The sequence below is a fragment of the Chrysemys picta genome, chromosome 14 (genome assembly GCF_011386835.1).
Source record: "Chrysemys picta bellii isolate R12L10 chromosome 14, ASM1138683v2, whole genome shotgun sequence".
NCBI lineage: Eukaryota > Metazoa > Chordata > Testudines > Emydidae > Chrysemys > Chrysemys picta.
In genome coordinates this window covers 28306609-28322029 of record NC_088804.1, presented here as the reverse complement: position 1 = coordinate 28322029, position 15421 = coordinate 28306609, and positions in this window count along the sequence as shown.

Here is a 15421-nt window from a genome sequence, read left to right as displayed (position 1 = left end):
AAACTGGCCCGGCCCGCTAGGGTGCTTACCCTGGTGAGCCGCATGCCAAACATTGCCGACCCCGGATCTAGACTATTCTCCATGGTACCAGATGACAGAACAAGGAGTAACGGTCTCAAGTTGCAGTGGGAGAGGTTTAGATTGGATATTAGGAAAAACTTTTTCACTAGGAGGGTGGTGAAGCACTGGAATGTGTTACCTAGGGAGGTGGTGGAATCTCCTTCCTTAGAGGTTTTTAAGGTCAGGCTTGATGAAGCCGTGGCTGGGATGATTTAGTTGGGGATTGGTCCTGCTTTGAGCAGGGGGTTGGACTAGATGACCTCCTGAGGTCCCTTCCAACCCTGATATTCTATGAAGTAATGAAATCCGTTGGTGGCTTGTTAGCAGCTAATTAGCTAATGCGCCTGAAAAAAAGTTACTAGGACTCAGCAAAAGTGATTCCTGGAAACAGGAAGTTCCTGAGCAGAGGAACTGCCAGGACAGATCACCAGAGCAGAAGCCTGGAAAGTATGCCCCTAGAAAACACAGCTCCTCTAAGAAAGAGGATGACTCAGATATGATGACAACACCTCCTGAACCACCACAGAAGCCTGGGGAGTTACAGCTGGCTGGAAACAGTGGCTGCAAGTGAATGCTGCAAGGCAGAATAAAGACAGAGACTGAAATGAACCCAGGCCTGGGAAGGAGAGCTGAGGAGTATACAGCAGCAGAGAGTGAAGAGATCAAACAACAGTGAAAGCCTGGAACACAGAGAAGAGAGACCCTTTATTTTTGAATATTTGGACTTAAAATAAAATAGATCCCAGCAGGGGACTTTCGTTTCTGATATGGAGTTATATAAGGAGAACTGAAGAGGGTGAGAGAAAGGAGAGAGCACCTACAGCATCAAACTTGGCCAGAAGGAGGTGCTATATGAGAGTTACACCCTGTGACACAGTGCAATCCAGTGAAACCATAGAAATTATAGCAAGACCGAAGACTTATATTTCTTGGCCCCATCTGACAATTAGCACTCAACATATTCTATAATTGTAGTAAAACATTAAAATCTAAAAATGTCAGATAAAATAAGAATAATAGTTACAGGTTGTATAGTGTCTTTAAGCACCCTCTTATCCCTTCATCCCTTATGGAATACATTTTTAATGGCAAGTGAACTTTGTTATATTGAAAAATCACTAAAACTTTATAAACATTCAAAACTCAAGCTTGCTTCCGTTAGGCATAAAAAACTACGAATTATTCATTTCACCTGTCAAATATGATGTACGTTCATTATTGGGGTATTATAAATAAGTCACTAAGAAATAACCTCTCATTTTGCTATGGAGTCATTTGAATCTCTTTTAGAAAAACAAACCAGTCTTTCTTTATGTTTGCTCCCAGTGGAAATGCCTATCTTTAAAATTTGCATGTAAAACACTTCCAATTTACAAAACCAAGGAACTGAAGCCATTTTCCTTATTCTGTTTTGTTTATGTATTGCTTTATGTGATTACCATTCGTGACCAGAATCAGACTATGGCTGACCATTATCTGACCCAGTAGCACAATATTCTACAAACCATGTACTGTGAATTCTTAGCTGGCTGTGCAAAAACCAGGCTGCTTGCTCTGAAGAGATGTGCAGTGGTAGCTAGTCTGTTCCTACATTAATTAAAAGACTTTTGAAGTAGAATCTGACAGCTATATAAAATCACTTTTTAAAACAGCAAGTTACAATTTAGAAGCCTGGTAGACATAGTGGGTTTAAATCCACTCTTATTGTCACAGGGAGAGACAAGTTATACCTGCCCTTCAGAAAAAAATCAGCCCCAAGGGATCACAGGTAGTACCCTGCCTTGGTCTTCTTTCTGTTGGGAATGGGCAGCTCGAAGCTGGAATTTCAAAGGAGCCCAAGCGAGACACTTTGCATTGAAAATCATTGGGAGTTGGTTGTCTAAAATTCTTTAAGTACATCAGAAGCAGGAAGCCTGCTAAACAACCAGCGGGGCCACTGGACAGTTGAGATACTAAAGGAGCACTCAAGGAAGATAAGGCCATTGTGGAGAAACTAGATTATTTCTTTGCATCGGTCTTCACGGCTGAGCCATTCTCTTTAGGTGACAAATCTAAGGAACTGTCCCAGATTGAGGTGTCATTAGAGGAGATTTTGGAACAAATTGATAAATTAAACAGTAATAAGTCACCAGGACCAGATGGTATTCATCCAAGAGTTCTGAAGGGACTCAAATATGAAATTGCAAAACTACTATCTGTAGTGTGCAACCTATCATTTAAATCAGCTTCTGTACTAGATGACTGGAGGATAGCTATAGACACACCAATTTTTAAAAAAGGCTCTAGAGGCAATCCCGACTATTACAAGCCAGTAAACCTAACTTCAGTAGCAGGCAAATTGGCTGAAACTGTAGTAAAGAACAGCATTATCACACACATAGATGAACACAATTTGTAGGGGAAGAGTCAACATGGTTTTTGTAAAGGGAAATCATGCCTCACCAATCTACTAGAATTCTTTGAGGGGGTCAACAAGCATGTGGACAAGGTGATCCAGAAGATACGGTGTACTTCAATTTTCAGAAAGCCTTTGACAAGGTCCCTCAACAAAGGCTGTTAAGCAAAGTAAGCTGCCATGGGATAGGAGGGAAGGTCCTCTCATGGATCAGTAACTGGTTAAAAAGAAAGGAAATGGAGGCTAGGAATAAATGGGTAGTTTTCAGAATGGAGAGAGGTAAATAGTGGTGTCCCCCAGAGGTCAGTACTGGGACCCGTAATGTTCAACATATTCATAAATGATCTGGAAAAAGGAGTAAACAGTGAGGTGGCAAAATTTGCAGATGATACAAAATTACTCAAAATAATCCAAAGCAGATTGTGAAGAGTAACAAAGGGATTTCTGGGCAACAAAATGGCAGATGAAATTCAGGGTTGATAAATACAAAGTAATGCACATTGGAAAACATAATCCCAACTATACATATACAATGATGGCGTCTAAATTAGCTGTTACCACTCAAGAAACAGATCTTGGAGTCATTGTTGATAGTTCTCTGAAAACATCCACTCAATGTGCAGTGGCAGTCAAAAAAGCCAGCAGAATGTTGGGAATCATTAGGAAAGGAATAGATAAGACAGAAAATATCATATTGCCTCTATATAAATCCATGGTATGTGCACATCTTGAATATTGCGTGCAGATGTGGTCGCCCCATCTCAAAAAAGATATATTGGAATTGGAAAAGGTTCAGAAAAGGGCAACAAAAATAGGGATATGGAACAGCTTCCATATGAGGAGAGATTAATAAGACTGGGAGTTTTCAACTTGGAAAAGAGACAACTGAGGGGAGATATGAGGAGGTCTATAAAATCATGACTGGTGTGGAGAAAGTAAATAAGGAAGTGTTATTTACTCCTCATAACACTAGAACTAAGTGAAATTAATAGGCATCAGGTTTAAAACAAACAAAAGGAAGTATTACTTCATACAACACACAGTCAACCTGTGGAACTCTTTGTCACAGGATGTTGTGAAGGCAAAGACTATAGCAGGGTTTAAAAAAGAACTAGATAAATTCATGGAGGATAGGTCCATCAATGGTGATTAGCCAGGATGGTCAAGGATACAAAAGGGTGCTCCAAAGTGTCCCTTGCCTCTTTTTGCCAGAAGCTGGGAATGGACAACATGGGATGGATCACTTGATGATTACCTCTTCTGTTCATTCCCTCTGAAGCATCTGGCATTGGCCACGGTCGGAAGACAGGATAGTGGGCTAGATGAACCATTGGTCAACCCAGTATGGCCGTTCTTATGTAACTCTACTGGGAAATTCTCACATTTAGGTTCTGATCCTGTACCAATGAAGTCAATGGAAGTTTTGTCACTGACTCTTATGAACCCAGCGTCTAATCCTCAACTTCTAGTACCAGCTCCATAGAAGTCCCACCAGCAGAGCTGCTAAAGGACTATGCTGACTCACCTACTTGTCCACGGAAGGAGTATGTTCTGTACTAGAAATGGTAGAAGGCTATTAACTGAGACTATCTTTGTTATATGGAAACATTACACAATTCTACAAAGCTATACAAATTCATACATTTGGGTCTTTGTCTTGAGAGATACCTCATGCCACCACAATCAGCATTGTTTAGATCAGACATCTTATTTGGAATCTAAGGAAAGTTACCCTTTTGGGTGACAGAGTATAACCTTCAACTTCTAAATGAAGAAAACATAAGCAAATCCAACAAAATGTTTGCCTGCATCACCTGCATGTATACTAACAGTGCATGCTATTACAGTTATATTCACATTTAAGACCTTGCAGAACTAAAGCAAAAATATCCCTATATTGCTACCACTGGCTCAGCTCAGTAATAGGAACATTGAAAACACTAGCACAGACAGGACTCCAGATGGTTGCTAGCATTTTAAGCACCATGTCATCTAATCTTGCTCCAAGCAGGGCTACCTGTCATGGTGCTTAAAACATCAGTGCCAGCCAGTGCTTTGTCTACAATGGTGCTTCCACAATTGCTATCCTTGGTGGAGTTGCACTGAAAGCAGCGAGAGATGGAAACTTTAGGGGAAAAAAATCCTAATGTTCATGAGGCCACAGAAAACAATTTTTTAATTTCAGCATACAAGTATTTGGGCTGGAAGTAGTTGTTTGCTCAAACAATCATGTGACTTATCCGACCACTCACAACTAGGCACTAGCTTGAATTTTAAATGCTCAACATCAATGTGAGTAAACATTTCTAAGAGACAGTCATTTAATAATTTAAACAACTAACACATTCTAGGGAATCAATCAGTTCATGGATATTGTGTAGATAGAAAAAGAGGCTAAATTCTTCAAATAAATTACTCACTCAACTCTCATTACAGATTATTTTATACTTATATAAATACACATGTATATCTATAGATACAGCTGTACTATATATATGAAAATATAAATAAATGCAAATGACAATAGCACGGACAATAGCACAAGTTGCTATATAAAGCATAGTCGTAGCCAGAGGTTTTCTAGTTTTTTAAAATAGTAAATCGTGAAATAAATGTGATATAATTTTCGGTCATGATTTGAAGTGTAGCTGTGCTAATGAGAATTGTTTCAAAAGGCAGAGAAGCTTGACGAAGAATTGCTTATTGTTAATGGATAATAGACTGAGAAGAGATCATAATATATAACAAATACAAAAGATACAACAAGTGTATGGTTAAATCCTAAGGGTTTGTTTTCCCATTAAACAGTTTTAAAATTTACTGATTAGTTTTCAAAGTGGTAAAAGAACTTTGCAGTATTTTTTATGTTGTTGGCTTTTACACACCTGACTACGCTGGCTACCACTTTTTCAAAGGAACATCTGGTTCATTGATGTCTAGAACTGTAGTGTACAAGCATAAATGCTTCTATCAAGGGAAGCGGGGCTGTGAAATTGCAAGCTTCTTCTTAGAAAGTGCCTTTTGGACCCTGATATGCAATTTTAAATTACATTTTTTGCATCCTGCTATCAAGATAAAAAACTGCCAGTCAATACAGTACCTGAATTCTGATAACCCCATTCTTGTATAATACAGTCTTAGGTTATGTCTTCATTGCAGGGTTAGCTTAGCATGGGTAGAGAGTCCCCACTGAAAACCCCTACCCATGCCAGACCTGTGTGCTGCATCCACAATGGTGATGTCTGAGCCTGTGTGCTGGGCTGGATTTCTAGTAGGCTGTCATTTGGTTCTTTGAGCTGCATTAAACTGGGCCACTCTATGAATTCATTCAGTGTGTTATAGGAGAACTGTCCTACTTTGGTACTTTGCAGAAGTGCTCTTATGGGTCTTCTTGAAATCATACCACAGCTTTATCAGAAGGCTGGTGTCAGCTTTAGGCCAACTGGCAGCATGGATTAGAAGGATTTCTTGAGTGACATCTCTGTTTAAAAGCTGTGGAAGTTCAGCAGAAATTAAGCAGGAACACATGGGGCTAAAAGGCAGTGCAGATGAAGGGAGGTGTTAGACGAGAACATTCTGCCCAGATGGAATGGTGAATTAGGATTCAAGGACTAACAGCACACCTTGGGCTTGATAAACTTGTATGCTCACTGAAAAATGGATGGGTTGCCCACCACAGCTGATGCGAGACTGAGCTCAAGGCTATCACCTCATCTGTGCTTGAAAGCCTGAGCTTGAAGCACCTTCAAACCTAGACTACAGGTTTCTCTGTGTGGACAGACATGGAGTAAGAGGAAACACCTGGACTATATCATGGGCTAACTCTGCAGTGAAGACATACTCTTAGACCTGGTCTACACTACGAGTTTAGGTCAAATTTAGCAGCGTTAAATCGAATTAAGCCTGGACACATCTACACGACAAAGCCCTTTTTTTCATCTTAAAGGGCCCTTTAAACCGACTTCTTTACTCTGCCTCCGACGAGGGGATTAGCGCTGAAATCGGCCTTTCGGGGTCGGATTTGGGGTAGTGTGGACGGAATTCGACAGTATTGGCTCCCGGGAGCTATCCCAGAGTGCTTCATTGTGACCACTCTGGACAGCACTCTCAACTCAGATGCACTGACCAGGTAGACAGGAAAAGCCCCGCGAACTTTTGAATTTCATTTCCTGTTTGCCCAGCGTGGAGAGCACAGGTGACCATGCAGAGCTCATCAGCACAGGTAACCATGATGGAGTCCCAGGATCGCAAAAGAGCTCCATCATGGACTGAACGGGAGGTACGGGATCTGCTCGCCATATGGGGAGACGAATCAGTGCTAGCTGAACTCCGTAGCAGTAAATGAAATGCCTGAACATTAGAAAAAGTCACAAAGGGCATGAAGGACAGAGGCCATAACAGGGATGCACAGCAGTGCCGCGTGAAAATTAAGGAGCTAAGGCAAGCCTACCACAAAGCCAGAGAGGCAAATGGAAGGTCCAGGGCAGAGCCGCAGACATGCCGCTTCTACGTGGAGCTGCATGCCATTCTAGGGGATGCAGCCACCACTACCCCAACCCTGTGCTTTGACTCCATCAATGGAGAATCATGCAACACAGAAGCGGGTTTGGGGGATGAAGAAGATGATGATGATGATGAAGACAATGAAGATAGCTCACAGCAAGGAAGCGGAGAAACCGGTTTCCCCAATAGCCAGGATATGTTTATCACCCTGGACCTGGAACCAGTAACCCCCGAACTCACCCAAGATGTGCTCCCAGACCCTGAGGGCACACAAGGGACCTCTGGTGAGTGTAACTTTGTAAATATTACACTGGTGAGTGTACCTTTGTAATATTACACATGGTTTAAAAGAAAGCATGTTTAATGATTAATTTGCCCTGGCAATCACGGCCAGTACAGCTACTGGAAAAGTCTGTTAACGTGTATGGGGATGGAGCGGAAATCCTCCAGGGACATCTCCAGAAAGCTCTCCTTCATGTACTCCCAAAGCCTTTGCAAAAGGTTTCTGGGGAGGGCTGCTTTATCCCGTCCGCCATGGTAGGACACTTTACCACGCCAGGCCAGTAGCACGTAGTCTGGAATCATTGCATAACAAAGCATGGCAGCATATGGTCCCAGTGTTTGCTGGCATGCAGACAATATCCATTCCTTATCTCTTTTTGTTATCCTCAGGAGAGTGATATCATTCACGGTCACCTGGTTGAAATGGGGTGATTTTATTAAGGGGACATTCAGAGGTGCCCATTCCTGCTCGGCTGAACAGAAATATTCCCCGCTGTTAGCCACGCGGTGGGAGGGAAAGGTGAAGTGATCATCCCAGAGAATTGGGTGTGGGGGCAGAAGGAGGATAGTTGGGTTTGTGAAGCCCCTTCTTTTACTTTGCAAACCCATTTTAAATGGTCAACCCAACAGGTGCTTGGTATGGGAAATGAGGGCGCTGCTGTTTGAAACCATTCCCACATGTTATGAAGGTTAAAAAAGCCAAAAGACTGTGGCTTACCAGGGCTGCCTGCAAGCCGAATTCTGTTGCCTGGCACTGCGTGAGTGATCTCTCACACCAAACCGGAAGGCCCTCAATATAAGAGGAAAAATGCGACCTTGTAACAAAAGCACATGTGCTGTGTAATGTGAACAACAAAATTTAACGTGAAAGAGTGTACCCATTGTTCTCTAAAATGTGTCTTTTTAACCACTGCTCCCTTTTCCTCCACCAGCTGCAAATGTTTCTCCTTCACAGAAGCTAGTGAAGATTAGAAGGAGAAAACGGCGGACTTGGGATGATATGTTCTCGGAGCTCCAGATGTCCTCCTACGCTGACAGAGCACAGCAGAATGCGTGGAGGCAGACAACGTCAGAGTGCAGAAGAGCACAATATGAACGACAGGAGAGGTGGCGGGCTGAATCGCAGGCCGAAGAGAGCAAGTGGCAGGCTGAAGAGGATAGGTGGCGTCAGCTTGCTGACAGAAGGCAAGAGTCGATGCTCCGGCTGCTGGAGCATCAAACTGATATGCTCCAGCATATGGTTGAGCTGCAGGAAAGGCAGCAGGAGCAGAGACCGCCGCTACAGCCCCTGTGTAACCAACAGCCCTCCTCCCCAAGTTCCGCAGCCTCCTCACCCAGACGCTCAAGAATGCCGTGGGGGGGCCTCCAGCCACCCAGCCACTCCACCCCAGAGGATTGCCCAAGCATCAGAAGGCTGGCCTTTAATAAGTGTTAAAGTTTTAAAGTGCAGTGTGTCCTTGTCCTTCCCTCCTCCCCCACCCCACCCATGCTACCTTGGCAGTTATCCTATTTGTGTGATGAATTAATAAAGAATCCATGAATGTGAAGTAACAATGACTTTATTGCCTCTGCAAGCGGTGCTCCAAGGGGGGAGGAGAGGGCGGTTAGCTTACAGGGAAGTAGATTGAACTGGGGGGAAGGGTGTGGGAGGGTTCATCAAGGAGAAACAAACAGAAGTTTCACACCGTAGCCTGGCCAGTCACAAAACTCGTTTTCAAAGCTTCTCTGATGTGCACCGTGCCCTGCTGTACTCTTCTAACCGCCCTGGTGTGTGGCTGCGTGTAATCAGCGGCCAGGCGATTTGCCTCAACCTCCCACCCCACCATAAATGCCTCCCCCTTATTCTCACAGATATTGTGAAGCGCACAGCAAGCAGCAATAACAATGGGGATATTGGTTTCGCTGAGGTCTATCTGAGTTGGTAAACTGCACCAGCGCGCTTTTAAACGTCCAAATGCACATTCTACCACCATTCTGCACTTGCTCAGCCTATAGTTGAACAGGTCCTAACTACTGTCCAGGCTGCCTGTGTACGGCTTCATGAGCCATGGCATTAAGGGGTAGGCTGGGTCCCCAAGGATAACTATAGGCATTTCATCATCCCCAATGGTTATTTTCTGGTCTGGGAAGAAAGTCCCTTTCTCCAGCTTTTGAAACAGACCAGAGTTCCTGAAGACGAGAGCATCATGTACCTTTCCCGGTCATCCCACGTTGATGTTAGTGAAACGTCCCTTGTGATCCACCAGGGCTTGCAGCAGCATTGAAAAGTACCCATTTCAGTTTATGTACTCGCTGGCTTGGTGCTTCGGTGACAAGATAGGGATATGGGTTCTGTCTATCGCCCCACCTCAGTTAGGGAATCCCATTGCAGCAAAGCCATCCACTATGACCTGCACATTTCCCAGAGTCACTACCCTTGATACCAGCAGGTCTTTGATTGCGTTGGCTACTTGGATCACAGCAGCCCCCACAGTAGATTTGCCCACTCCAAATTGATTCCCGACTGACTGTCTGGCATTGCAAGCTTCCACAGGGCTATCGCCACTCGCTTCTCAACTGTGAGGGCTGCTCTCATCCTGGTATTCTGGCGCTTCAGGGCAGGGGAAAGCAACTCACAAAGTTCCATGAAAGTGCCCTTACGCATGCGAAAGTTTCGCAGCCACTGGGAATCGTCCCACACCTGCAACATGATGCGGTCCCACCAGTCTTGTTTCCCAGGCTCAGAATCGACGTTCCACGCCATGAACCTGCCCCATTAACACCATGATTTGCACATTGCTGGGGCCTGTACTTTGTGAGAGGTCGACATCCATGTCAATTTCTTCATCAATCTCGTCGCCGCGCTCCAATTGTCTCCTCGCCTGGTTTTGCTTTGGCATGTCCTGGCTCTGCATATACTCCAAGACAATGCGCGTGGTGTTCATAGTGCTCATAATTGCAGCGGTGATCTGAGCGGGCTCCATGATCCCAGTGCTATGGGGTCTGGGCGAAACTATTGTCTGATGGAGGGAGGGAGGGGCGAGTGACGACATGGCTTACAGGTATAGGAAATTAAAATCAACAAAGGTGGCTGTGCATCAGGGAGAAACACGAACAACTGTCACACAGAAAGGCCCCCCCCAAAGATTGAACTCAAAACCCTGGGTTTAGCAGGCCGTTAATTTCATGGAGGGAGGGGGAAGCAAATGAATACAGAACAAATCTGGTTCATCTATCTTTTACATCTTAGGCTGGCAGCAGATGGTGCAGCATGACTGAGAGCCATCGGCATCTTCTAGGTGCTTGGCAGAAGATGCTGAATTACGATTGCTAGCCATCATCATCAAGACGGTGCAATAGGACTGCCAGCAGGACTGAGTCTCCAGGAGACAAAACATGTCTGCCCAGGCACCTGTGACCGAACTCACTGAGGAGTACGACGACGATGGATACCAATCATAATATACCATCTACTGCCAAAAGGCAAGGAGCTGCTGTTGTATAGCAATGCAGTCCCACCTCTGCCAGCACCCAGATAGCCGATGATGGCTACCAGTCACATTGCACTGTCTACTGCCAAAAAGCAATTAGCTGCTGCTGTGTAGCAATGCAGTACCACGTCTGCCAGCACCCAGATGACATATGGTGATGGTGAGCTGAGCTGAGCGAGCTCCATGCTTGCCGTGGTATGTCGTCTGCACAGGTAACCCAGGAAAAAAGGCGCGAAACGATTGTCTGCCATTGCTTTCATGGAGGGGGGCAGGGCCTGTCGACATGTACCCAGAATGCCCCGCAATACTGTTTTTGCCTCATCAGGCATTGGGATCTCAACCCAGAATTCCAATGGGCGGTGGAGACTGCAGGAAGTGTAGGATAGCTACCCACAGTGCAACGCTCTGGAAGTCGACGCTAGCCTCGGTACTGTGGACGTGGTCCGCCGACTTAATGCACTTAGAGCATTTTATGTGGGGACACACACAATCGACTGTATAAAACCAATTTCTATAAAACTGGCTTCTATAAATTCAACCTAATTTCGTAGTATAGACATACCCTTATAGACTAAGAGCACAGCTGGTTATTAGAATTGGAGGCTTTGGTTACTACTTGAAGAAAAGAACTCGGTGACCAAATCCCAGTCCCACTGAAGACAATAATAATTTAAAAATTGATGTCAGTAGGAGCTAAAGGGCCAAATCCTCTGCTCACTTTGATTTCTGTGGAACATAAGTAAAGCAAGCATACAAGTTTAAGTTTGGGATATTTGGATTTAAAGGAACCAAAAACTGAAATCCTCATGGAGTTGACTCAGACCTTTATGCGTTCAAGGCAGATAAACAGAATACTATGCCCTTTACTGCACATAGGTCTTTTTAGATGACGCCTTAAAAACTATGATCCCTGTGCATTCTGCATGAACTTTATTCTTATGAAAAGTGCTATGGGATCTGTAAAATTTCTCTCAATCTCTTTGGACAGTTTCCTCACTGGGCATACTATCTTGTAGCTAGCATCCAACTCAATTCAGCAGTGCTGTAAACAACGACCTATATTTACAGCTGGGCTAAATCACAGCCTCATTTTTTTGTATGCACTATCTGGACCTATAAAATGTGTGCCTGTGATTTTGCATCTGCAAAAGGAATTGTGCTACTAACATCCTAATTTGTGCCTGCAGGTTAGGGGCACACGGCTCCATTTATGTGGCATCTTAATGTTTTCTTGGGAAGATGCTGCAGTTTTGAGGCACACCCACACAGAGAGGTAGGTTCAAAGTAACCATTATCAACAAATAGGAAGAGCAATACACAAGGGCACCCTGTAAATCTGCACGTTCATAAAAGGATGTTCCATCATTTCACAGTTTTCTCCCCCCAAAAACCGCTAACAATTTTATTTTTACTCTAAGGCTAAGTATCATGAACAAAGGGTGCATAATTCTGTAGGGACATATTACATCACATGTGTTTACATTCGGTGCAGCATTAAACTTAAACAGCACTAGAAGAACAATTCAAATGTATCTGACTAACTAATTGTCATTAAAATAGATAGGCAGATGTCTCTCGAGCACAGTTGCATCTGAAGAAACCACTGGATGTCCTGTTCCTGATTCTGCTACGGCAATTTCTTGACCCTGCTGAAATGCAGTACCTGCAGCAAAGATAGTTCTAGTGTAACTAAAGACTGTACAGGATTCAACTTAAGGTTATGTGGGCAGCCTTAATTCTGCCATTTCCTAACTTTTAAGTGCTTGACTTTGCAACCTTAATGTTCTTTTAATGAAGAATTTTGGATGTAAAATTATGAATGTTTTATAGATTTCTGTAACACACTTCAGAGATAGAAAACACCTACATTCAAGCGCTATCCTGCTGCAGCAGCAACATAGATGGCAGACAGGACTTTTTATGCCCTTTGAACACTGATGTTCTTGAGGTGAACCCTGGCAAAACTAAACAGAAATGGACAGACCACGGAGCTCAAGGTATTAGATTTCATTTTTGTGAAAGGAGTGGAATACCTAAAAGAGAGTTGGAATACACGTTGACAACTGACAGAGATGTATCGATTCAAGGTATTGCTTCAGAATTTTGTAATTAAAAAGGCAGACAGCCTATCTAGCTGCTATCATCTGAGGAGACAGAAGCCCAATTTTTAATAAAATATTTGTAAAGTTTTGTGTTCAGTTTGAGAACATTTGCTTCTCTGGAAATGTTTGAGCTGCACTGCAAATGTCAAAAGAGAAAGACTTATAGCTGACCAGGACAAGATTTAAAATACATTAATAATATAGGGTCAGATTCTGACCCCTGCTCTGGGAGCTCTTGTATGGGAGTAAGGGGTCATAAGGTGCTCCCTAACTCCACTGTACTTGCTACCCATCCATTCCACAAGTAGCTGGGGAGATGGGGGGAGCATTTGCTACTCCCCTTCCCCCATAGGTAGCAGGAGTCCCATCCCCTCAGTGTGCAGCCAGCACAGATGGAGTAGGAGGTAAGCTGTGCCAGAGAAAGGGCTGATACTGATGCTTAGTTCCCCTATGGAGTAAATGGGAAGCAGCAAGTGAATTGTAAATGAGTCACAATCTGGCACAACTTGCTGCCTCTTAGTGCAGGTTGAAAGGTGCCAACCCCACAGTAATTATTTTATTTGTTACCCACCTCTCCCTACACTCTCACCAAATAAACTCAGACTCTGTAGATAATTCTCCTTAACATAATAATCTATTACAGAACTGGAGTCATAATACCAGGGTGATATACTGAGGTCTTATGTTACTTTGCTGAGAAGTGGGGAGAAACCATCATTCTGTGTGGGCAAATTCAAATTAGCCAGGTATAAAATAGCAAGGTTTTAGCTTACAACAGAAAAGAGTAAAGGCAAAAGCGAGAATAGAAACAGGACCAAAAAGTTGCTACACTGATCAGGGAAGGTCTAGCTACGCTCTAATTCTTACCCATCAGCTGAAATCTCCAACTTTGCTTTCTCAGATAGCATTTTCTATTTCTAGCTTTCAACCATTTGGTGATCCTGCCTGGAATACAAGGATCCTGTCTCTCACTGGAATAGTATTCCTTTAAACATTCAGCTTTTGTATGAATGTATGTCTAGATGGTTGTGTGTTCATATATATCTTCTGCCTTCCTAGAGCCTGTTAAAGTCTAACATGGTACAACATTTAGTTGTCAACCATCTTGTCTTACTGGCCCAGACTCCACTGTCAGTTAGGTAAGCTCCATTTGCCTATTTAAATTCACAGCGCCACCATTATTTGGCTTTTTGAGGAGGGGTGTAACATGCTTTCAGCTACCTTATGTATAACAGGCCAAATCAAATTCTTGATTTTAAGTTGTAAAAAATAAAAATGTTCACATCATGCAGAGGTGAAAACAAAAGCTATAATTTATCTCTCCCCTGCCCTAGCGTAACCTAATTCAGTTAATCTTTGAAAGTGCATGCTGTTTTGGAGTTTTAATCTTGATTTGGGTTTCTGGCAGCAGAATTTAAGATTAATCTAGTATTAGAATTCTGATATTTACACTAGTGTAAACAAATAATAAAATGTGACTAAGCACTGCTTTCTCTTTAGTTCCTATGCAAATGAGAGCTAAAAGCTTATCCATGTTAGACTTCTTGTTCAATCACACAGCCCAGAGTTAGAGAGAGAGTGTGTGTGTGTGTTTGTTTTTTAAGGTAAAACTGCCTTCAGTTGGCACTAGTCCCAGTATCTTATTCTGGTTTTATGGGACTTTTGACTACTATAGCTGTCGAATTAGTGACAGTACAGTATGGTTTATTGGTGTACACTCTCAGAAAAGTAGGAACAAAGCTGAGACCATGTGATCTCATTTTTTATTTCTTACACTGTTCTGAGCTGTCATGCTAGATCTGTTTCTTTCTAGCACTTCAAGGTAGGATGAACTCCATGGTGGGTCTAAGAGGTTCAAGGCCAAGTTCATTAAGTAGACCTGTTAATCCTCTCCATGAATTGTGCTCCTGTTTCTTATGAGACTTTGTTCAATAGATTTTCTAAAACCTTAATGAAAATCTAATCTGATCTTAAGGTTTTTCAAAGATTTTGATTTTTAAAAAAATCATCAAGGGGTCACTTGCTGGACAGCTGATGGTGTTTTTACCTCTGTGTCATCTAATATTTATTCAGATCCTGGTCAGACAACCCGATGGTAAAAATGCTGCTGTCTTGTCTATACTAGTGCTCCACTAGGGGAGCTGCACTAGTGGTGGTGCATGATAATTAAAACTAAGGGTATGTATACAATACAGCGACACAGCTACAGCACTGCAGCTCTGCCACTGTAGTGTAGATACTACTTCCATTGTCAGAAGGGTTGGGGGGGTGGGTGGGTAAGTGTATGGTATTCACTTCTTTGAGATGTGGTAGCTAGGTTGACAGAAATATTCTTCCATCTGTCTGTCTAGGTCTGTCTCCAATGGGGTTAACCCCACTGTAAAGTTTTTCACAGCTCTGAGTGATGTAGCTAGGTCAACCTAATTTTTAGGTGTAGACCAAGCCTAAGAAAACCTTAAGTGTAGACATAGCTTTAGAGGCTGTAGAATGAGACCCTGAAATTTTGCTAAAATTATGCATGATCAATCTTTCAGTAGCTTAGTCTTCAGCACCTGGTATACTCTACTCAAATTGCTCACCATATCTCTCTCTCTGCTCTTATATTTACT